Consider the following 26,052-nt stretch of genomic DNA (forward strand, 5'->3'; position numbering starts at 1 on the left):
GAGCCAGCTAGACGCGCCCACCTTTTCATATTTAGTTTTCTCACATTTAGTCAGAATATATTCTGATGTATCAGTTTTTTGCTTTATAGCTAAGTTTGCCTACTCCAAGATTCCAAAGATGATCTCAGTGTTTTCTTCTAAAAGCGCTGATGTTTACTTTTAAATATTTGAATCTGCATTCTGCCAGAATTGATTTTTTTTTTCCCATTGGTGTGAGGCAGGGGTAAAGATATATTTGTTTTTCCTATATAGATAGCCTATTGACCTACCACCATTTATTGAAAAGACAATTCTTTCATTGCTATATGGAATCATAACTTTCAATAAATAAAGTGACACTGATTAGTAGATTACTTTCTGGACTCTCCATTCCTTTGTTTAGTTTGTGATTTTTCAGGTTCTTCAGAAGGATGACTTTTGTTTCTTTGTTTTAACTACCTGTACTGCTCTGTGCTCAAGCTAAATCAGTAAAAATAAGAAACCTTTTGGCAATCTGTAGAGCCTTCACATAATCTTGAGTTTATGGTTGTTATCTATGGGAGAGTTTGTTATGAGCTTACTTTCACTATACTAGAAGCAGCTTTTACTACCTTTTTAATGACTGTTATTACTGATATTATTTGTGTTTCTTTTCCTTTTTTTTCATTGTTAGGTTTGCTAGGGATTTTTCATTTTTATTCTTTTTCTAAAAACCCTACATTTGGCTTTAAAATTTTCTGTTTACTTTTTATTTTGTCAATTATTGCTCTTTATTTTTTTTTTCCTCTACACTCACTAGTTTTGATTGGCTGAGATTTTGGTTTTTTCCCCTTTGTGATAAAAGCTTAATTCATTGATTTTCTTCTTTTTCTAATATACTGTTTTATAGTTAAGGGTATAATTTCTCTAAACACTGCTCTAGCTACATCCTACAATTTTTAACATTTTATATTTTCATCAACATTTATTTCAAAATATTTTCTATTTTTTGTTTTGATTTCTTCACTGACCCATGAATTTTTTAGGACATTTTAAGAATTCTGAAATAACTAATTACATTGGATGCCAGGAAAGCAGGTATAATCTGGGACTGTCCAGGGCACATGAGTACATACGTTCATCCTAATTTTAGTGGATGTTTAAATATAAACAGAAAACTGGGGAGTTTAAAATTAAAATTTAAAAATCTATTGTAAGGGCGCCTGGGTGGCTCAGTAGGTTAAGCGTCTGCCTTCGGGGACCTGGGATCGAGCCCCACATCGGGCTCCCTGCTCCACGGGGAGCCTGCTTCTCCCTCTGCCCCTCCTCCTGCTCATGCATTTTCTCTCTCACTCTCTCTCAAATAAATAAAATCTTTAAAAAAAAATAATAAAAATCTATTGTATAATCATGTCTTCAGTGTAATAGGGTAAATGTGTCAAAAGGTAAACATGTTTTGGTTCAAGGAGATTTGTTAAGTAAATGTATCTATAAGACATTTTTAGTAGTAAACACTAGAACACTAAAAATTTTTAGTGGTAAACGAAAAAGAAATTCCAGAGCTAGAATGGCCCAGTATTGGAATATCTCCTAAACTGGGCCTATTCTTTATTTTTGTGTGTAACCCAAGTAAAGGAATTGAACAACTACTGACTGGTGTCAGGTGCTCCTTTCATGTGTCAACTTGAGGACTCTCATAAGCATAAAGATGTTATGTTAATCTAAGCCTGTGTGTTGTTCTGATTATCATGGACATTACTGGTGAGATGTGATCAGTTCATTTTCAGTATGAATAGTTATGGAAGTCCAGGGAAAGGCTAAATATTTAAAACCATTCCATTTGAAGCTTCTTACATCTGATTTTGCATGGAGTGTCACACAGACTAGTGAAGCTCCCCTGTAAAGAAATATATAATTCTTGGTACAGTGAATAGTGTTAAGAGAGGGAAATATATTATTTTGGACTGCTGTTTTCTAGTTTAAGAGTCTGGATGTGAAGTATGTTTATACTTTATATACTGGATATGAAGTTTCTTGCAGTATAAGATGAAAATTAAAAATCCGAGCATTTTCCTTGTTAACTCAGAACAAAATTGGAGCCATCTATTGTACTACTTCTTAAAACTTTTTCTTCGTGACTCTTGTTCCGTGTAATTATTCTTTCTTTCTTTGAATTATATTTTCTTAGGAAACACTCTTTTTGATTATTTTTAATTTTGATAGCATTAATTTAATTGCATTTCCTACATTGAATTCATTTGTAATCTCTTCCATATCTATGATGATATTTACTCATTTGTAATGCTATATCTTTGGATTTTTCTCTCAGTTCTTCTCTCTGAATACCTTTGAAGCATTATTTTTAAAAAACCTATTTTAAAGCTATTTTCATAGAATGACATCTTAGATTTATGCATTAATTATTTCCATTTCCAACATTACTAACTTCTGTTTTTTTCTGAATTTTATCTTTCTTCCTGCTTCTCTTACCTATTTTTTGTTTTGCACTACAGTACTTTTTAAAGCAATAATTAAAATACAGTTCTAGTAATCTGTTATGGTAATTTCCAAATAATCCCTGTCCAGTAGAATGTCCTGTATTGATGGAAAAGTCGTATATCTACATCGTCCAGCACAATAACCATTATACACATATAGCTATTGCATGCTTGCAGTGTGGCTGATATGACTGAGGAACTGAATTTTTAATTTTATTATTTAAATTTCAACACTACATTTGGCCAGCTGCTACTCTATTGGACAGCATAGCTCTAGATCAAGATTTGACAATTTTTTCTGTAAAAGACCAAATGGTAAATATTTTAGGCTTTGCAGAACATATGGTCCCTGTTGCAACTATTTAATTTCACTGTTGTAGTTACTACAAAAGCAGCCTCAGACAGCATGTAAACAAATAAGCATTCTGTGTTACAGTAGAACCTTATTTGTTAAAATGGTGCTGGCAGGATTTGGCTCATGGGCCCTAGTTTGACAGTCTCTACTCTAGATCAAAGATGTGTCTCGGAATATATATATTTTCTTTCTCCAACTCTGTATTGTCTGGGTCCTTTCCATTATTTTTCCGTGTGTGTGTGTGTGTGTGTGTGTGTGTGTTTTGGAGGGAAGAGAGGAGTCTCTTTTCCTGCACTATTTTAGAGAGATCATTACCCACACTGGGTTATTACTCTGTATTTCTTCAACCTTTTCCAGCTTTTCAAGTTTTTCTATATTTGGGGGGAGGTGGTGGTGGTGGACAAGCTTTCCATTTTAAATTTATTTAAACTCTACTCTTTTAATCCTACTCTTTCATATACATCTTGTTTTATAGGGGCGATATCTTACGCAGTTTCTCCAAAGATGTTAAATAGAATTCTTTTTTCTAACCTCTTCGAATTACCTCTGTTTTCTCTAGAGTTGCTTATATTATTTTTCATCATGGGCCTTTTTCATTCCTATGGTTTCCTTAAATGTTGGTGATCCTTGGTTGTCCATTCATGTTGATATATGACCAGTTAAATAATATAGATTACTGGAGTAGCTTTTCTTTTTTGTTTCTCTAGCAAATCTTTACCCTAAATGAAAAGGATACTGATAGAGAGTTTTTTAGGTGGATATGATTTACTTATTGGTGTGCTTTGCTTAGAGTGGATAAGCAGATAGGCCAGGCCCTTCTCTATTAGCCAGTTAAGGAGGATCCTATCCTATGTTTCCACCCACCATACTTGGAGCCCAAGTTCCTCTCAGGCAGTTTTTACCTTTTTTTAGTAGGTTATCCTCCGTAACTGTTGATTCAGCCCACAACCCCTTTGGAGTCACAAGAATTAAAGTGCTCTATCTTCCCTGAAACATTCTCCTGTGTGTGTGGTTGGCCAGAGGTCAGCATACTTTTTCAGAGACCAGATAATAAATATTTTACATTTTGTAGGCCTTACCACCTCTTTCACAACTACTCAACTCTGCCATTTCCACCCTAACCTATCATTATGATTTCATATGTCCTATCTTATAAAAATTCTTCAAAGCGTCTAGTATGTTGATGCTTTTCACTCCCTTGTACTGGCCTGAGGATCAGCCTTTTATTCTATTCGGACCTTCAATGGATTGGATGATGCACACTCACATTAGGGAGGGCGATCTACTGCACTGGGTCTAATGATCTGTTAATCTATTCCATAAATACCCTCACAGGAACACCCAGAATAATGTTTGACCAAATTTCTTGGTATCCCATGGCCTAGTTAAGTTGGCACATAAAATTAGTCATCATAGTCACATAGCTAATAAGTGGTAGAACAAGGATTCACAGCAGAGCTAAGCTGTTTGATGATAAAAATCCATGCCCTTATTTACTAGTTGCACCTGGATCCAAACTCAGTATCTTCCTAAAGATAGCCCTTTATTTATTCAATTTATGGATATTAGCATAAGAAATGAAGCCTGTTTCCCTTGCTATTCAGAGTGACCAGGATGGTGAGAAAATGTGATATGAAACAACTGGGATAGTGAGTTCAACTATTTAACCCAGAGATGAATGATGCCGAGTTTCCTAAGACCAATGTTTATCTGGTGAAAGGGAAATTAGACCCTTTGTTTCTCCAGAGCATGGAAATTTTAATTTCAGTTAAGGTTAAAGAACTTTTTTAGGATTGTCTAGCACTGAAACAAGATCTTTAATAATTTAAAACTATTTGCTTTTAAAAATCTTTAGAATTTTATTGAATATGGCTTCCCAACAATGACCCACCCTAAGCCCTGGAACATGTGAACATGATTAGATATCACTTCCCCAATTATGTTGTCATATGGCACAGTTGACCTAAAGATGGGGAGACTGACCATGTGAGCCTGAGCTAATCATGATACCTTTCACAAAAAAGAAAAAAAAAAAGAAAAAGAATATTCTCTAGCTGGTAAAGAAGAGGAAGTTAAAATCAAAACACTTGAAGAATGTGACATGCTGCTTCTGAAGGTGGAGGGACCATGGGAAAAGGAATGCAGAACACCTTAAGATGAGAGATGCTCTCAGTTGACAGCAAATACAAAGAGGGAACTTTAGACCATTTCTCAGCTGTAAAGAACAGGATTCTACCACCAGCCTAGAAAAGGTTGGTAGTGGATTCCTCCCTAGTGACTCCAGAGAAGATCTCAGCCTGATATCCTGATTTTTGTTTTTTTTGTGATAACCTGAGCAGAGAACCCAATCAAGACTGTCTATGCTGGTAATCTACACAACTATAAGATAATACATGGATATTGATTAAAGAAAAAAAAATCTTGGGGCACCTGGGTGGCTCAGTCACTTAAGTGTCTGACTCTTGATTTCGGCTCAGATCATAATCCTGGGGTTGTGGGATTGAGGCCTGCATTGTGCTCCAAGCTGGGCATGGAGCCTGCTTAAGATTTTCTCTCTCCCCCCCTCTCCCCCCCAACCCTGCTTGCACACTCTCTCTCAAAAAAAAAAAAATCTTTAGAATTTTAATGTCACAGTTTTACTTTCTATATTTTTTCATTCCCCAAATGGAAAGTTTAAAAAAAAAGTTAAAGGTCATTTTGTATTATAGTCATACCTTGTTTTATTTTACCTTGCTTTATTGTACTTCACAGATAATGCATTTATTATAAATTGAAGGTTTGTGGCAGCCCAGCATTGAGAAAGTCCCAACAGCATTTGCTCACTTCATGTTTCTGTGTCACATTTTGGTAGTTCTCACAATATTTTAACCTTTTTCATTATTACTGTTATGGTGATCTGTAATCAGTGATCTTTGATGTTACTATTGTAATTGTTTTGGGACACCACAAACTGTGCCCATATAGGACAGTGAATTTAACCAATAAATGTGGTGTGTGTTTTGCCTGCTCCCAGTCATTTTCCATCTCTCTGCATCTCCTTGGGCCTCCCTATTCTCTGAGACATGAAATTAGGCCAATTAATAACCTGACAGTAGCCTGTAAGTGTTCAAGTGAAAGGAAGAGTTCCACATCTCTCACTTTAAATCAAAAGCCAGATATGATTAAGCTTAGTGAGGAAGGCATGTTGAAAGCCGAGATACGCTGAAAGGCCTCTTGTGCCAAAACAGTTAGCCAAGTTGTGAATGCAAAGGAAAATTCTTGGAAATTAAAAAGGCTACTCCAGTGAACACATGAATGACAAAAACGTGAAACAGCCTCATTGCTGACATGGAGAAAGTCTTAGTGGTTTGGATAGAAGATTAAAATAACCTCAACATTTTTTAAGCCAAAGTTTATTCCAGAGCAAGGCCCTAATTCTCTTCAGTTCTCTGAAGGCTGAGGGAGATGAGGAAGTGTCAGAAGAAAAGTTTGAAGCTAGCAGAGGTTGGTTCATGAGGTTTGAAGAATGAAGCTGTTTTTATAACATAAAAGTACATGGTGAAGCAGCAAGTATTACAGAAGATCTAGCTAAGATCATTAACAATGGTGGCCATGATAAAATATAGATTTTCAATGTAGGCATAGACAAAATAGCCTTCTATTGAAAGAAAATACCATCTAGGACTTTCATAGGTAGAAGAAGTCAGTGTCTGGCTTCAAAGCTTCTAAGCTTTTAGGGGCTAATGCAGCTGGTGACTTGAAGCCAATGCTTATTTATCATTCTGAAAATCCCAGGCCCTTAAGAATTATGTTAAATCTATTTTACTGTGCTCTATAAAGGGAACAACAAACCCTGGATGACAGCACATCTATTTACAACATAGTTTATTGAATATTTTAGGTTCACAGTTGAGACTGCCACAAAAAAAAGATTCCTTTCAAAGTGTTACTGCTCATTGACAACATATCTGGTCACCCAAGAGCTCTTATGGAGATGTGCAATGAGATTAATGTTTTCATGCCTGCTAACACAGCATCCATTCTGCAGCCCATGGATCAAGGAGTAATTTCAGCTTTCAAGTCTTATTATTTAAGAAATACATTTCATAAGGCTGTAACTGCGATAGTGATTCTTCTGATGGATCTGGGCAAAGTAAATTGAAAGCCTTCTGGAAAGGATTCACCATTCTAGATGCCATTAAGAACATTCCTGATTCATGGGAAGAGGTCAAAATGTGCACATTAACAAGAGTTTGGAAGAAGTTGATTCCAACCCTCATGGTTGACTTCAAGGGTTTCAAATCTTCAGCGGAGGAAGTAACTACAGATGTGGAAATAGCAAGAGAACTAGAATTAGAAGTGGAGCCTGAAGACATGACCAAATTGCTGCAATGTCATGATAAAACATGAATGGATGAGGAGTTGCTTCTTATGAATGAGCAAAGAAAGTGGTTTCTTGAGACAGAATCTACTCTTGGTAAAGATGCTGTGAAGATTGTTGAAATGACAATAGGATTTAGAAAGTTGCATAAACTTAGCTGATAAAGCAGTGGCAGAGTTTGAAAGGATTGACTCTAATTTTGAAAGTTCTACTCTGGGTAAAGTGCCATCAAATGATATTGCATGCTACAGAGAAATCATTCATGAAAGGAATAATCAAGCCATGTGGCAGACTTCATTGTGTTACTTAAAGAAATTGCCATAGCCACTCAGCCTTCAGCAAACAGCACCTCGGTCAACACTGAGACAGCACCCTCCACCAGCAAAGAGATTGCAACTCACCAAAAGCTCAGATGATGGTTAGCATTTTTTGGCAATAAACTATTTTTAAGTTAAGGTATGTACATTTTTAAAACATAAGCACACTGAATAGACTACAGTATAGCGTAAATGTAACTTTTATATGCCCTGGAAAATCAAAAAATTAATTTGAGTCACCTTATTGTGATACATGCTTTATTGTGGTGGTTTGGAACTGAACCTGCTATATCTCTGAGGTATACCTGTATAATTTTATCATTCTTCATAATGAAAGATTTGAAAATAAATTTATAGTCTGGTATTCTGAGGTTAAATCTGTTTTAAAAATAAAGCAAATCATGTTTCCTTTTTCTGTTAACATTTCCTAAATGAATTCACATGGAATTAATGAATTACTATCATATGTGATGATCATTTTCCATCACCGAGCATTGGAATATATTCATTTTAGAGCTTATCAGTAGTTCAGTCATGATTCCCTAATTGAAGTAGTTATATCAACCCTCTTAGGTGGCTCAAGGTCTTGAGCCCTTTCTTTTTTTTTTTTAAGGCAAATTTTTTTTGTGATAATATTTACTGTTTTAATTATTACTAAGTGTACGATTCAGTGCCATTAGGTATATTTACAGTGTTTTATAAACGTTGCCACTCTGTTTTCAGAACTTTTTCATCATCCCAGTTTCCCCATTGAGCGATAGCTCCCCATTCCTCCATTGCCTGACCTCTAGTAACTTTTATTCTACTTCCTATCTCTATGAGTTTGCCTGTCTAGATACCTCATATAAGTGGAATCATATATTTGTTCTTTGTTAGCGTTTGCCTAATGCTAACAAAATATACCTAATGGCACTGAATGGCACTAAAAAAAAAGAAAGGGCTCAAAACCTTGAGCCACCTAAGAGGGTTGACATAACTACTTCAATTAGGGAATCATGACTGAACTACTGATAAGCTCTGAAATGAATATATTCAAGTGCTCAGTGACGGAAAATGATCATCACATATGATAGCTAACAGAGTTCATCCATCTTATATCATGCACCAAAACTTCATTTATTTTTATGGTTGATTAATATTTCATTGTACGTATATAGCACATTTTGTTTATCCATACATTTTCTTCCTTAAAGATTTATTTATTTATTTTAGAGAGCGAGAACAAGGGGAGGGGCGGAGGGCAAGGGAGAGGAAGAGGGAAGGAATCCCAGGCATACTCCACACTGAGCAGAGTCTGCCACGGAGCTCAGTCTCACCACCCATGAGATCATGACCTGAGCTGAAACCAAGAGTCGGACTGTCGACTGACTGAGCCATTCAGGAACCCTGATCCATACATTTTTATAAGACACTAGTTGAGTAATGCTGCAATGAACATTGGTGCACAAATATCTGTTAGAGTCTGTGCTATCAGTTCTTTTAGATATATACCTATCTAAAGGTAGAAGTTGTGGATTTGGGATCCAGGAGTGGAATTGCTGGATCATATGATAAATCTATGTTTAACTTTGTGAGGAGCTGCCAAAGTGTTTTCCACAGTGGCTGATCCATTTTGCATTCTCATTAACAATGCACAGGGGTTCCAGTTTCTCTCTCTGCTTGGAAACTTTTGTTTTCTGTTTTTTTGGATAATAGTCATCCTATTGAGTTTGAAGTGATATTTTGGTTTTGATTTGTATTTTCCTAGTGATTTGTGATGTTAGCATCTTTCGCAGTCTAGAGAGGCTGAGAATTGTCCAAGTTGTCTGGTGCTGATTTTTTGCTTAACAGTTCCTTTCTCAATTTATCTCTTTCTCTTGCATTTAACTATAAGCAGCAAGGAGAAACCAGTACACACCTTTAACACTTTGCTTGGAAATCTCTTCAGCCAAATAAACAAATTCATTGCCTACAAGTACTGCTTCTCAATGGTAGAGCACATTTCAGCCCAGGTTTTCTGCTACTTTATAATGAGGATTGCCTTGCCTCTGGCATCCAATAACCTGTCCCTCATTTCCTTCTTGAGACTTTACCAGAAGCCCCTTTAACATTCATATTTCTACAACATTCTGCTCCTGACAATATATGTATTCTCTAAGATGATAGTTTTTCTCTGCCATCCTGTCCACTACCTTCTGAACCTTTACCAGAATCTCCTTAATATGTCTGTTTCTACCAGCAGCCTCTTCAAGGCAATCTACCAACACTCTCTTCAGTTTTCTTTTATGTTTAGGTGTCAGAGCAACATTCCACTTCCCAATACCAAAATCTGTATTGATTTCCTAGGATTTCCATAACAAATTACTACAAACTTGGTGGCTTAAAACAACAGAAATTTTGACTTGGTCAGTTTGGGAAACCAGAAGTTCAAAATCAAGGTGTCAGTAGAGCCATGTTTGTTCCAAAGGCTCAAGGGGAGAATCCTTCCTTGCTTCTTCTAGCTTCTTGTGGCTCCTGTTGTGCCTGGGCTTGTGGCAGCATAACTCCAACCTCTGCCTCCATTTTCACATTGTCTTTTTCTCTGTGTCTCTATGTGTCCTTTTCTGTCTCCTATAAGGACATTCTCATTGGATTTAGGGCCTACCCTAATCTAGTATGATCTTATATTGATCTTTACCTTAATTATATCTACAGAAACCCTACATCCCAATAAAGTCACATTCTGAAATTCTTGGTGGACATGAATTTAAAGGGGAGGGAGGAACATTACCCAACTCACTACAGTCTCTTTTTAGATAATTATATTATAAATGCATTATAATCTAGTCATAATTTTTAAATTACTTGTATGTGATATTTTGAGATTATTTTTTAATATACTAATACCATTAATGTTAATATTCATATTAGAGAATCCTAAATAGGGAAATCACTCTTCTTTTCAGACTTGACAATATATTATTAGAAGGGTTTATTTCATGTATCTTTGCTTTTTAATGAGGATAGTGTGCATATGCGCATGGACACACAGGAATAAAAAGCACTAAAGTTCTGTTGACTTTAAAAAGTTTGTTACTCAGTATTTATTCACACTGACGTGGTGAGATCCTAAATCACCTCTTTATTAGAATAGTGGTGGTCTCAAATTGATTGGACTGAGTGTGCGAGGTTAAATTTTCTTGAAATTTTTGAGTTTCAAGATTGAATCCAAAATGTTTAGTGAGTTCTTCAAATATTTAAATAACTCAGTGGAAAAAATATTTTTACAAGTAACAACAATATAAGTTTATTGAGTTTCCAATCAGTTATATTGTTAAGAGCAAGGACAGTGCCTGTAAATGGGTAAAGAGTATATTTAAGCAGACTGTTGGAGAAAAAACTCACTTTTGAGGGTCCTAACAAAGAGAAAAAGATGGTAGGGTCATAAAGGGAGGAGTTTGAATAAAACAAAAATTGAGATTGAAACAAATGTATTAGAAAAGAGAGGGAAGATAGACTGGTAGAAATAAGTATCACAAAAAGTGAAATGTACAAAAGCAAAAGCAAGAAATAGGATAAGAGAAAGACTTTAAGCAGGGCAAAATATAAGAAATAATGCCATGAATAACTTAAAGGGTAGAAGATTAATACATCAGTTTCTTTTGACTTCATTAAAATTAATGATAATTGTTAGAGAATCACTGTAGTCTTGCTATCATATACTTAAGTCAAGCTTTTCATATTATTTTGCTGGAAGAAAATAGTAGGAACCATTTTACATATTATTCATTAAATTTTAAATAAATATATTATTCATATGTTAATAATATATTGATTTGTGATGATGTGTATTATGTAAATTATATATAATCATGAATATTTAAAGATGAATATTCATGTTATCTTTTAATGGCAAAATTTTATTTTTCAGTGTAGACACTGAAATGTTGCATGTAAACACATATGAAGCAAACTGTTTAACATCTCAAATAAAAGTGGAAATAAATCTTTATTTTGAAGTAAAATTGACATACAGTATCCTATTAGTTTCAGGTATACATCGTAGTAATTTGTTATTTTTATACATTATGAAATGATAAGTCTAGTTATCTGTCACCAAAGTTACTTAACTATGTTCCCTATGCTGTATATTATATCCCATGACTTACTTATTCTGTAACTGAAAGTTCATTTTATAATTGGAAAAAAAAATTTTTTTTCAGTCATAGACCAGACATGGAGCTATTTTAGTTGAGTGGGAGGCAGGTTTTGACATCCAAGACAGTATCAAACATAGTATGTTTTTCATTTGTCACATTTTAACTCATCACAGAGTTTTTCTGCATTATCATGTGCGTTACTTGTATTCAGTAAGTATTTGACTAATCAGTCTTAACATACCTGCATTACACACTACTTCTCTGCTGCCTTTTCAGTGTTAAAATTAACTTCAGATATTCATGTTGACATGTAGAAATGACGTTATATCCTGTTACTTGCAAATTGTTTAGAGTTTAATATATTAGAACTGCATATATTTGGCTGATCAACTCCTTTAAGTCCTTGACCACCGTTCTCTCTAGTTTGATTGATACGTCACCCACTTACTTTCTTCTGCTTAGATTTTCTGGTGGATAAAGGACTTTACTATTCTGGGGTATTTTTAATTGTTTTATCCAAAGTATTATCATATATCTGAATTCAAAATCCCATTGACCCACTAAGAGGAATATATACCTTAACAACTAAGAGACATTTAGTCATATTGTATACTAATTCAACCAGCATGGCTGAGGGAATCCTTTACCTCATGTAATTTTGATTTCCTGCTTTAGGAATCCTGAATTTGTGGATTATCCATATATACTTTGAGACATGCTTTAGATGTTTTTTTCTGGAAGCCTTGCATCTGCCCTAAAAATTGAATGTATTGTAGAACAGACCTATGGTAAGTGGTTTTTTTTTTTTCCTCCTTTTTCTTCTGTCAGTTTCATGTTCATGTTAAGTCTTATGAATGTTGTAATGCTGCTCCCTGCTGGACACAGTGTAATTTTTTAAAGTTGGCACTTAATAGATGGGCAAATAACTGGTTAGCGGAATCCACTAAAGAGGATGCATTCATAGAAAAACAACAGTACACAACAAAAACAACTTTATTATTGTAATGGGTGATACCATTGTGATTGTGTGATATCTGGAGTATGATGAAGGTGCTGATGGTCTTGCTTCTACATTTCATTGTCTGCTTGTGTAGTGGTATCTACAAGTTACAACAAACATACATTGAAAGATGCTTGTAGATGATGGGATTTCCTAAATTGTATGTATATAATGTTTATAACTGAAGTCAGCTTATTATTTTTATTTTTTGTTTTTTTGTAATTTAATTTCCTGTACTTCTGTTTTTCCAAAGAAAATATTTAAAACAGCTCCAGTATAATTTAAATTAGGCATTATTGGATCTATTTTTAATGGATCACCCTATGCTACACTTTATACAGTGGACTTTAAGTGTAACTTGCTTTGTATATTCAAACTATAATCCAACTATCATGTTTTCTAGTACACACAGTGAAAATATTTACAGAGTGACGTTGGGTTGGACCTCAAGTGTCATGTCTATGTCCATCCTATTATGAAACCTCACATTGTGTGCATACACAGGTGCTCCCAAAATTGTTAGAAAATGTGTGACAGTTAAGAAGAGTGTTTTTCTTCTTTCTCATGAGCTAAAATGTATTTTTTGGAGTGCAGCCTGTATAAAATTATTACCTAGATATAATGTAGATTTTTTTTGAAAGTAAGCATACATTTCGTTGAAAAGAAGAAAAAGTAACAGAAACAACATTGAGCTAAGCAAAGATTTAATAAGGTAGCTATTCTTATATTTTTTTGTAGCCATGGGAAAGCCTGTGAAATTGACTCTTAATTAAGATTGTGGAGAATTAGGCATAGTAACTTATTTCTTTATTATTAAATATTACAATAAAAATTAGAAACGTAGACAAGAAAATAAATTGTTAGCAAAAAAGAGGAACCCTCTTTTCCTTCTCTATAAAAATATATTATTTCAGAAAACATACCATTTTAAACTTATTATAAAACATAACATCATATAGAAACATAAATGTAGGGGCGCCTGGGTGGCTCAGTCAGTTAAGTGTGTGCCTTCAGCCTAGGTCATGATCCCAGAGTCCTAAGGATCGAGCCCTGCATTGTGCTCTCCACTCAGTGCGGAGTCTGTTTCTCCCTCTCGCCCTCCCCTCTGCTCGTGCTCTCTCTCTCTCAAAAAATAAATAAAATCTTAAAAAAAAAATAATGTATAGTAAAAGGAATAAATATAAAACAAGCATCCATGTAACCATAGATCTTTACTGGCATCCCAGAAACCCTTGATATAATCTTCCTTTTCTTTAAAAGTAACGAATGTCTTGATTTTTATGGTAATTATTTATATAAACTCTATATAATTTTTATCATTTTTATGTGTATTTCTCAGCAATATTTTCACTTTTTGTCTCTTTAATCTTTATGGAATCACGTATTTTTTTGTAAACAATTTAATATTTTTATTGGAAATGTTTTTGTTATTTTGTAAGAGAAGGGTATAAAGAATTAGAGATCTCAATGTAAAATCAGAGAGGACTCTTTTCAGTGTACTGGGGAGCTTAGGGAGAGGAGGAGTTCTAAGGCATTTAGATGTAGCAGCAGTTAGGGTGGAATTAAGATGCCTGGGGAGAGGCTTGTGGCCTTTCCCGGTAAGCGGGAGGCTGGAAAGATGGCTACGAAGGGACAGCATTCTTCAGGAAAGGGTATAGACTAGGGGTGGATGGGTCCTATCAAAATGCAGTTAGAGAACATTGGGGGGAAACAGGTGGGTTATCTAGTGTGTACTGCTTGCAGGACCCCAAACCTGATACTGTCACAGTGCTCCCATTGTGTTTCTTAGAACAAGTCTAGGGGCAGAAGCTCAGAACCCCTTCTCAGTAGGGATGGAGGCCACCCTGTTGCTGCTGCTGCTGCCACTGCTTAGCCCCTTCTACTGCATGGTGAAGGGTGGAGGAAATTCCCAGCAACATATGGCCCAGGCCTTGCAGCAACAAGGAGGTCCAACTGGAACAGCCCCCTGGTACTTTCTTTGGACCAGGTCCTTGAGAACCTCACAGTTCATGGAGTAGAGCTTATAGAATGTGGCTTTGATGTTAGGCTGCCAAAGAAGTTCCAGGGGTTTTGCTTCTATGTGGAAGGTGATGAGGGTGATGTCCTTTCTGTGCTTGGTGTTCTCCCGGCCTGGGCCATATGACAGCATGCATTCCTGCTGGGGTCCAGCTTTTCCCCAAACCCAGCACCATCAGGCATGTGTCTTCTTCCAACAGCTAGAGGAAGGCCTTGCTCTCCGTAGAGGTCCCATCCTCTCTAGCACCAGTGTTAGCACTCCAGTCAGCTGAAGGGTCTCCATTGCCTTGTCTAGCAGTTCTTAGCAAGTGGCAGCTTTGATCACAGAGACAGAAAGGTGGCTGGGGGTGGTGGAGCTGAGGTCCAGACCGTATGGCTAAGCTCAGAGCTCATATTGGATACTGACCGAAGACTGGCGCCTGTGACTGCCTTCGTGCTTTCCTTCAGAGTGGTGCTTGCCTGCTACACCATGATCCTGACATGGCTGTGGGGTGCCCACTGGGGTATCAGGCAGCATGGGACATGGATGGGTCAGCCCGTAAGTGCCATTGTCTGGAATCATATGTATTCTTTCTTCCTTTACTCAGCATTATGTTTTGAAGATCATCTATGTAGTTGCAAGTAATATTCTTGCCTTTTCATCATTATATATTATTCCTTGGGAATGACTATGACAGAATTCATTCATGCTCTTGTTGGTGGATATTTGGGTTGTTTCTAGTGTTTGGCTATTATAAATGACATTGCCATGAATGTTCTTTTACATATCATATGTTTTTTTATCTGTGTAAGGTAGAAAAAGTCATATATTTTCGGGTTAAAGATAATTGATTATATGGTATTTTATTTTTATTTTTCCTTTTTTTAATTTATTATTATTATTTTTAATGTTTTTATTGTTATGTTAATCCCCATACATTACATCATTAGTTTTAGATGTAGTGTTCCATGATTCATTGTTTGTGCATGATTATATGGTATTTTAAATTAATTTAAATGAGTACATGAGAAGTTTGTTATATCTTGAGAGTAACATATATTAAATATTGGAAAAGTTTCTGAAATTTTTATAATTTCTTTTACTCTAGGCCTTAAACGTAAAGTGGCATATAGTTTGTGATAGTTTCAAAATAGTATATGTATAGTTAGATGTATAGATAAAGTGAAGAAATAGATTATAAGACTTAAGGTAGTAACTCTGTGGCTTACTTTATTACTACATTCATTCTGTTAACTATCATGTCATACTCTGTATAACTCCTTCGCTTTACTGATGAAGAAACTAAGGAGGGCTAGAGAGATTGAGACACTTGGACAAGGTCATTTATCAAGTCAGAGCTAGAAACTAGATCAGCCTGTCTACTTGGCAGTCACAATTTAAAGAAAACAAAGTGAAAAGTGAAATCAGGATATTTTCTTGAGTGTGTCCAGCCATTTAAGTGGAAAATTTGCCTGACTAGCTTTCAAAAATTATCAGATATTCTTTTGACTATCAACCAAGAATTGGCTTAGGACAGGGAATTCCCTGTTTGAAGCCCCCAAAATGTTACCACACTTTATCATAGTTCATCTTCTAAAAGACAGCCATAGTATAGTCTAACTTTGAGAATTTTACTTTGAGTGATTCCTCATTCATTAGGCCTTATTAACAAATGGTATATTTCTAATCTGTTAATTTTGTGGATAATTGAATCTTATCCTTTTATGTGCCAAAACTTGTTTTGTATGAACATTTTTTCAAAATGTTTCTGAAATAGAAAATTTAACCTCTGTTTTCTTAAACAGAACAAAGGGAGTATAATTTAACATTTTTTTCTTGTTTGTTTGTTTTTATGGCCCACAGTTGTCATTATGAACATCAGTCCCTTCATGGAATTTATGTGACTTCCTCAGAAGCTTTTGCTGTGTAGAACTGTTCTCCTAAATTGTCCTAAACTGATAAGTTTTATGTCCGGGTGCTACTTGTAATGTGTGGTGTTTGTTGTGTTTTGTCTTGTTTTACTTTTGTTATGTAATTCTTGTCTTTTGCTGTCAGTGTGTTATATTGACTCTAATATTAAAATCAACATTTGCATAACATATATTGTTTAGGTGAGAGCTTAAGTATGGATCTGTTCCATCTACTGACTAAGGGCACAGAAGGTGTGGCAGCTTTTTAAAATTTACTTTGTGTTCATGAACTAGGCTAGCCACTTTGTTTCAGAGGCCTGAGATTATCTGACAGCTGATTTCTGAACAATTGAGATGCAGCATAGATTGCATATACCAGTCCTTATTTGGGGAATAAAAATTATGCACAAATTGTCTTATAAAACAGTGATACTGAAATAGGAGAATACTTATTTGGGGAATAAAAATTATTATGCACACATTTTCTTATAAAACAGTGATACTGAAACTGGAGTTGCTTAAGGATTCCTTCAAATGGGAAGTCCAATGGACTTAAGTGGGCATTTTCTAATTATAAAATATTTGATAGGATAGGCATTGAAATAAAAACAGTGTATTAGATGACACTGCCATTTGAAAATGGTAGTCATAAAAATTAAACCACCTTTGAAATGATAGCTTTTTCAAGGACAATATAGAAGTCACACAGATTTGGTTTCATGAAAACATTAGTGCTTCAGGAAAACATTCATTTCAAAGTGAAATGCATTTGACTGCTTACCCAATTATAAACTACTGAATGTGAATTAAAAAAAAAAAAAAACCTGGGGTGGGAGAGTATATTTGTTTTTGGATCACAGGAGATAATTGGGAGGAAAGATAAATAGTTGCTATCGCAGTACATTAGGCATATGATGATTTCCTATGTCAGTGAGGTTTTTGTTAAAATTTGAAAATTCCTTTGTTTTAAAACTTACTACATGAACAGATTTTACCTGTACAATTGGGGGTAAAACAAACAAAGAGCTTTATGTAGTTTTTTTGCAATGAGAACATCTTTGAGAATTGCCTTATGAACAAAATATCTTAGAGTCCCAAAGAAAGTATGAATAGCTTTTCCTAGGATACATTTGAGATGTATCTGTAGTGAAAGTGCAAAATGATACAACCCGCATAGAAAACAAATTGGCAATTTCTAGAAAAAGACCAATGCATTTACACATTTGTCTTCATACCAATTCCAGAAATTTATTGCAGATGTACTTGTGTACTCATGTAATAGCGTGTATAGGAGTTTTTGCTGTAGCATTTTTGCGGTAGCCAAAGATTGGAAACACCCCTAGTGTCTATCAGTAGGGTACTGGTTAAGTGAACTGTAGCATATCTATACAATAAAATACTCTACAGCTATGAAAAAAAAAAAGGATGTTTTCTATTTGCAGATTTAGAAAGTTTTGAAACATACATTGCTATTTTAAAAGAGCAAAGTTCGGGGTGCCTGGGTGGCTCAGTCAGAGTGTGCCACTTCTGATCTCAGGGTGGTGAGTTCAAGCCCCATGTTGGGTGTAGAGATTACTTAAAAATAAAATCTTAAAAAAATAAAAGGGCAGGGGTGCCTGGGTGGCTCAGTCGGTTAAGCGTCTGCCTTCATTTCAGGTCATAATCCCAGGGTCCCGGGATCAAGCCCCGCATCGGGCTCCCTGCTCAAAGGGGAGCCTGCTTCTCCCTCTTTCCCTCACCCCACTCATGCTCTCTTTCTCTCTCTCTCTCTCAAATAAATAAAATAAAATAAATAAAAAGGGCAAAGTTCAGTGTTTAATAAACTATTTTTTACATAAAGGGGGAAGGAATAAAAATATATATTCATATTTGCTTATATTTGCAAAAATAAAATTTGGAAAGTTAGGTAAAATTTAAATCCTGTGTGTGGATGGGTGAGGAAAAAGGAGTAGATGGGACTTTAACTGTATATCATGTAGATTGTTTTTAATTTTTGAATATTATTTGAATATTGTTACTCATTTAAAATAGTCTTGTTTCCTTTGTAAATGAAATGAGAAGGAAAGAAAGGGCTAAGTCTGCTATATTTACCACGAAATTAGCTAATTTTACTCCTTTATCCCCAGAGCCTGGTAGATAGTTAAGCACTGAATAAATATTTATTACACAAATTGAAAATGAACCCTGTAATCTTTAGATTATCTCTTTTAACTTATTTCTTAAAGTATTTTTTCCATATGACAAAAACAGTATTGTAGATCATGTATTGATTCCAATATAGAAATAAAGGAAAATATTTAAGTGGGAGGTAATGAGATACATTGTTTAGTTTATTATCATATTATCATGAAATTTCATTTTGTTTGTATGATACTGTTATTAAAGAATTATATTTTCTTTAACTTAATTGACAAGTAAAATGGAAGTTTTCAAGAGATTCCTATAAATTAGGTAATGAGCTTTCATAATTAACAAATAAAAATTTATGAAATTTGAAGGCAAGAGGGAAGACAGCAAACATGTATTCTTTATACTGCCTTGTCCTCTGTGTTCCTTTATTTTCTCACATAAGGGCAAATATTCAGTCCTGAGATTATTTTAGCTCTATTATTATAGCAGCAGTAGCAGCAGCAGCTCCTCACAGAAAGGCCAGATACCTCTGAAAATATGGTATTAGAGGTTGGGAGGTGGGAGAAGATCATAGGGTGAGTGGCTTTTGCTCTTCTGTTTAAAAGAGTCCAGGAATTTGTCTCAGCTATTGAGTTGAAAATTTGAATATTCAAATAAGCAGTATAAGAATGCTTAGTTTTCATCTTTAGATTTTATATTTGTCAGTTTCTAAATTTCCTTTGACAAGGATTTTGACTACCTTTGTATACTACTTACTTATGTGTAAAACTGCCTTTTTAAAGCTATATATACAGAGAAGTGCACATACTAAAAATAGATGGCTCAGTGAATTTTCTAGAAACCAAATACACCCATGTAACCAGCCCCCAGTTAAAGAAAAGAACATTATGTGTGGTTTTTGTATTGTATAGATTTATACAATAGAATTTTTTTATGTCTGGTTTCCTTTACTCAGCATTATGTCTTGAGATTCATCTACATTGTTGCACGTAGTTGTGGTTGGTTCATTTTCATTGCTCCACTTGACCATATCACAACTATTTTTTTTATCAATTCTGTTAGTGGACATTTGAGTGGTTTTCCATATAACATTACTATACACATCTAATACATATTTTTTGATTAATATGTTTGCATATTTTCGTGGATGTCTATCAGGAGAGTAGTGGTTAAATGAACTATGGCATATCTATACAATGAAATACTCTACAGCTATAAAAAAGAAAAGATATTCTCTACATATGTTATATTTGAAAATTATTTTTAGAATCTTTTTAATTATTTTGATTTTAAGTAGGATTTTTTGTTAGCATCCATTTGTGTACAAGTTATGAACATAACGCTTTCAGTGATAATTTTTATTTAGAAATATTTTAGGTATATGTTCATTATGTGCTATTACATTGCAGAAAAATGTTTTTATATGCTCTGGTATTTTAGTTATTATCTTGTCAATAATGGATATTATAAACTTCAGGATTATTGTATTATTTAATTTTGCATTTATATTTCATGATGAGAGTAATTGCCTATTTAAAGATGTATTTTGTCTCTGATCACAGTGCTGAAATTAAAGAAAGGCAATTGTACTTGACTCTTAACTAAGCACTTAGATATTTTTCACTTGTCATTACATTTTTTAGTTTAAAGCATCAAATTAAATATTATTTTATCCTGGCTTTTATTTTAATTCATGCATTTAAAAACTGAAATTCAGATAAAAGATAGTTTCAAAATAAATTCAGTATATTATTTATGAGTGGAGCAACACATTAGCATTGGGTTCACAATAGATCATATCGCTTTTATTCCGTCTTACAAGCTTAGCAGCACAAACAGAATAATCAACATATTATTTGGCTGTCATCTGCTGAACAGAAACCAGAGATCACAAGGAGGTTTTCCCTAGCTGTGGTGATGGCCTTTTTGTTCCAAGCCCCCATCTGGGAGGGCCATGGTGTGTTATCATATGGAACGCGGGGTTTTCTGTAATCTGCTTAGCTGCACTGCAGTTTGAATCTTCATTCCATGTTTGTGTAATTTATAATTTTAATGAGACCATGGCTCTTGTGGGCTTTGAAATATATTAAAAGCTCTTTTGTGCATATGCTTTTGTTCTTGCTTAATAGGCTCAGTGTATTTAAAACTGATGAATTTTTATTCATGAATTTGGATGTCTGGGGATTAACTTAGACTGAATATCATTACACTCATATATTGATGCTTGGAAAGTTTTTTTATTGTTATTATTTTTTTTTATGTGTGTCTCTGTGTCTGTGTGTCTGTGTGATACTTGCTACCAGAAAAGGAAGGAACTTACATAATTTTTAAAAGGCTAGGAAAAAGTGAAATGGCTAGATCAGAAAGAATTGATTTAGATTTTATCCATCTTATTGATACTCATATTTCATCATTAGTCTTAGTATTTTTAGATAAATATTATAAAGTAATAATTATGAAAAGGCAACTTTTAAGTGAGTTAATACCTCACATATTACTGTTTATATTGAAATAATATTCCAGTGTGTGACAAAGATAGACTTTGTATTTTAATTGTAGGACATCAATTGTCGGGTCATACTAAATCTGCCTTTAACTTTCTTGAATTAAATTAGGTATATGTTTTATATTTTAACTATTTATAGTCTTCCTTATTTCTGTAAAACCCTTTTTATTAATGGATTTTTTAACCTACAGTGATGAATATAATGAAAAGACTAATGGAAAAGCAGATTTCTAATAATTTATGAAATTGACCTTTTTTATTTTGCTAAACTAATGAAATATATTAAATGCTTCAAATCTCTATAGTTATTACTTCTAGTGTATTTTTAAATTTTGAATATAACTATATAGCACCTTAGAAAAAAATCATGGCCCTTTCTAGATCCAGACATTTTCTGAAGTTGCTGTCTATTGGATTCAATTAGTGGTGACATATAGACCTAACTAGTCCTTTTATGAAGTTGCCCAAGATGTATTTTTTGTACAATTCTATGTTTACTCGACTAAAGCATTTTTGTAACTATAAAACATCATTCTTTTTTGATATATGATGATCAGCAGTTTGGTTGGTCCCTTCTTCTCCCCCATTACCCTTAAGCTAGAAGTATGAAATACAGGCTGAAATGACAGCATTTTGTTCTTGTCTTAGCTTATCTATCAGACTTGACATTGGAATGTTTGTTTTTCCAAAATAACCGCCTGCTTTAGTATTTTTTATTAGTTGTGCAATTTCATTTAGCTTAGGAATTTATTATTGAAAATGTATGATTTGTTAATGCAGTGCTGTCCAATAGAAATATAATGCAAGTCATTTATGTATTTTATTTAATCCATTATATCCAAAATATTATCTTTCAACATGTAATCAATATAAAATATTTTAGTATTTTTTGTACTATGTCTTCAAAGTCCAGTGTATATTTTATACTCACATCTCAATTTGGACTAGTCACATTTCACATGCTCAGTAGCCATGTGTAGCTAATGGCTACCTTATTGAACAGGGTAGCTCTAAAGTACTACATATAAATATCATAACAGAAATGTGTATTTTTTGCATTCCTCATTACTTTTCTAGTAATATCCTACTCAAGTGACCAAAGAATATTCATGGGCTATGTAATTGAAATTACACAAGGTGTTTTTTTTATAGCTCTACAACTGATTCTATTGGCATATATCTGCCTGATTAATACACAAAATCATAATTATGTCACCTGACTCCTGAGTACTTATCAGATATTGTATAGATATGCTTAAATATATTGTGATGATAAGGAAATAATGGCTAATGTATTGGATGTAGTATGCTCCTCAACAGTTGTGGGCAAATCAAACTTGTCAAACATATTTCAAGTATACCAAGAAGCTTAGTTTTATAAGAATCCCATGGCAAATATTAATGCTTTTTTTTTTTTAAATAGAGAACTCCTCATTCTTAGAATTTTTCTGCATAGGTATTTTTGTGAATGTATATCTCTCTTTTCATATAAGTTTGCTTAGAGCTCATATAGCTTTAAACTTGTTGGAAGAAAAAAACTGAACATAAAGTTCTCTAGGATTCTATACATTTTAAATGCTCTGTATATATTCAAATATAAGGAGAGGGAACTTCATTAAGTACTTTAGAAACATGTAGTTAAGAACTGTAAAACCTTGAGCTACAATTGATTTGAATTGATTCAAATATTTTAAAGTATAAATGATCAAGGTGATGTGTATAAAATACTGCTACTGCACCAACTTTAAAAAGGTAGAGACCTTATGTGTAATTGACCTTCTTGCTCAAGTATGGTTTTGAGAGAAAATCATGAGATCTCTGAATTTTTCACATTTTGAAAATTGTAACACTTTAAAATTTTGAGGGAAATGAGCTAATTTTTATGTAATCTAACTTTTCTGTAGATATTGCATGATGCCCGTTGTATTCTTTTACTCAAATTTTTATTGACTTCTCTGTGACTTCTGCATTTAAAAGTGTTGACACAAAATGTTAAACTATTCTTTAAACAATACCTCTAGTTTCTTGGAGATGATAAATCCATCCATTGATTTCCTAATTTTATTATGTACACAGTCAATTGTAATCCAAGATTAAAGCAAACAAGATGTTAATTTCGAGCCATAATCTATGTACATTTCAATTACAGAGCATGATTGTTATAGAAGCACAGAATAAAAAGGAATAACATTTGTGCTATCCTCACAGGAGCTGTCAATAAAAGATGTAATAGGGGATTTAGGAATCTGGAAATGGCCAACTAATTTATGTGAATCTATTTTATTTCAGCTAGAAAGACCAAGCTCTTTTTCGTCTGCACTGCATATTGCAGAGCACAGGCTGTCTATAGAAAACCAGGCGGCTGCATATGGATAGTCCCTTGATATCATTCACTTGCTGTGTAATCTTATTATGCAAAGTTCTAATCTTCACCTAGAATGAATGCCTCTGGGTCAGAATATAGTCATATCAGGGTTTTTGAGGTCATGTTTTGTGATCCTTAGCTTATTCTTCTAAGTAGAGCTGGGATTTAAAGGGTATTCCCCAGACGCTAGCAGAGATAGACAGCAGAACCTGCTGCCTTTTTGGAAGACAAGACCAACATGAGGTCCCTGGTAGGATTAAACTTGATTTGTAGCTGTAGGATTTTTTAACAGATATATTATTGGACAGGGAATAGGGGGCCACCAGCACAGCAAAATTGAATCACGACTGGCATTCTCAGGGAGTTTGCTGCCTGCTAAAACAGCAGCTGCATGTGGATTTGACTTCTTTCAGGTGAAGCGACTTCCAGTCATTTGGAAAGGATGGGATGAAAAGGAACCTTGGTGATAATTTTGATGTCTGCAAGATTTAGTACCAGTGTAATGGGATTATCGGTAACACCTTCACTGCAGAAAAAGCCACCTGGCGCTATAACTGGCAGCAACTGAGAACTAATCCTTTCCCATCTCTTGGATGTCATTCATGAAGCTCAAAGCGATTTCTACCCTGCTAACTGTGATTAATTTTATAAACAACAACAACAAAAAATCAGGTGATCAAGGCAAAGAATATGCTTTTTATTAATTATTTTTAATATGTAGCCTTATTATAAGCTATATGACTTATAAATTATGTAAGACATACATAAACTATATGTATAACTTAAAATCTATTAAAATGTTCAAATAAAAACGTTAATTATTAATGTCTTTTATACTTTTTCGAGTTGAGTGACAATGTATTTGCTATTGTTAAAGATTTATATTTGAGATTAAATATTAATTTAAATACTTTAGTTTTCTTTTGGCTATAAGGCCATTATCAATAAATTAATCAAAATATCTGTAGGTGTAAGGAATTGGAATAACTTGTTTTGTCATACATTTTACCTGTTTCTGACTGCTTTGATTCCTGATTAAATGTTTTTAGTGAGTAAAATCTTTAATGATATAAAAATAGACATATTTTTAATGGGAATTTATATATTATATGGGAATTAAGCAGGATAATTCAGGTAATGCTAGCTCAAACTGATGAACTTTTTGTGAAAGTGTATGATCTTAATATATAAAAGTCCTTAAAATAGTTAATATTAATACTGAATGACATTTTTTAAAATCAGAAATTCTTAGTGAAAGTTTTCCTTTAGCAAGTAGAGGGTTAGTTGTTATTTGCTCTAGAATCATGTATTAGCTAATTGAGGTTTTTTTTTTAAGCGTTTTATTTAAACTAAAAACTTTATCAAGTACTTTGTTTAGAGGTGTTAATTATTTTAATATTCTTCTCCTACATGGTCCAGAATAAACTGAAAGAAAATGAAGTGAAATTATCCCATCAGTCACCCAAACAGTATACAACATAACTGCCAAGAGTAGAAAAGATAATTAGTGTTGTCAGTGTTATGATCCTAGAGTACTTACTTTTAAAATATTTATTCATAGAACTTGATTTTTATCTTGTTGTTGTTTTTGATTTAGTAGCTTTATATTTAAAAAATAGATTATAAAACCTTAATCTTAATGTTTTTATACTTTAAATTTTAACTAAGTATAGGCAAATAAAATAATTTTTGCAATTATAAGAATTATTAAAATATAATCATCCAGTATATACAGTGCATTGATTTACTTGTAGCCTCTGTTTACATATAGTACATTTTATTCTTCTTCATAGGAGATCTTTATCAGAAAAATCAATAAATATAAGAAATTTATGTAGAGATCTTTGGTCAAACCTACCTGGCAAACTTGTCATTATTAGTGGATTTTGTTTTAACTGGTTCCAAGCTATTGTATTCCAAAATGTGTTTCTTCATTGTTGTCATATTTTAAGGGAATGGGTGAGAAAGCCTAACAGTATTTTTACTGAACTGTATTATGTTAGTTTATAAAGGACTTCTTTAGCCTTCTGTTGGTATTTTTACTAGTTGAAAAAGTGTTCATTTAAAATTCTATCACAGTGAAAAGATCTATCCATGAAATGAGCCGACTAAATTCTTTTTCATATCCTTATAGTATAATCACTTATATTTTAAATATAAAATTTTTGGTTTATATGTAATTTCAAATTATTTTGCCAGGTAGTGTATTTTCTCAGGGTAACTTTTTATGGTAGTTAATAGTATTTTATAATTATTTTTTTAAAGTAGCTTTCCTTTCAAAACAAAATTTTTCTCAAAGCTTTTATTAAACATAGTCAATATTTACTTTTCTGCTTTTTACTCAGCTGTTTACTAAATGGCTCTTGAGAGTTAGTATTTTTTCCTTTTCCATCCTAGGCATTCTTATTTGATTAGAGATGGTTATTTCCTTTGGAAAACCCCAAATAAACTCATCTTAATTAAAAGGTCTTCGCAGTGATACACATTATTTTCAGTTGGATTCAAGATCACCCGAATTTAATATCTTCTTGGTAACTTA

At 33.7% G+C, this 26,052-nt stretch overlaps 1 protein-coding gene and 1 pseudogene across 11 annotated transcripts in view; one reads left to right on the forward strand and one right to left on the reverse strand.

Moving 5' to 3' along the window:
- IMMP1L (inner mitochondrial membrane peptidase subunit 1) overlaps positions 1–26,052 on the forward strand; it is an 80,434-nt gene that overhangs the window by 7,543 nt on the left and 46,839 nt on the right. For 3 of the 11 annotated variants that reach the window (XM_036105467.2, XM_036105465.1, XM_078058256.1), the window contains exon 2: positions 12,282–12,394. The exons of 2 other annotated variants lie outside the window; for them this stretch is intronic. The gene's annotated coding sequence lies outside the window, so the exon portion shown is untranslated. Of the gene's footprint in view, positions 1–12,281; positions 12,395–15,069; positions 15,161–16,465; positions 16,561–23,926; positions 24,186–26,052 lie in introns of all 11 variants that reach the window. 6 more of the 11 variants (XM_078058257.1, XM_036105466.1, XM_078058254.1 and 3 more) reach the window with 5 other exon arrangements.
- LOC118543992 (lipid transferase CIDEB pseudogene) lies at positions 14,430–17,821 on the reverse strand (annotated as a pseudogene).

The sequence above is a fragment of the Halichoerus grypus genome, chromosome 11 (assembly GCF_964656455.1).
Source record: "Halichoerus grypus chromosome 11, mHalGry1.hap1.1, whole genome shotgun sequence".
NCBI lineage: Eukaryota > Metazoa > Chordata > Mammalia > Carnivora > Phocidae > Halichoerus > Halichoerus grypus.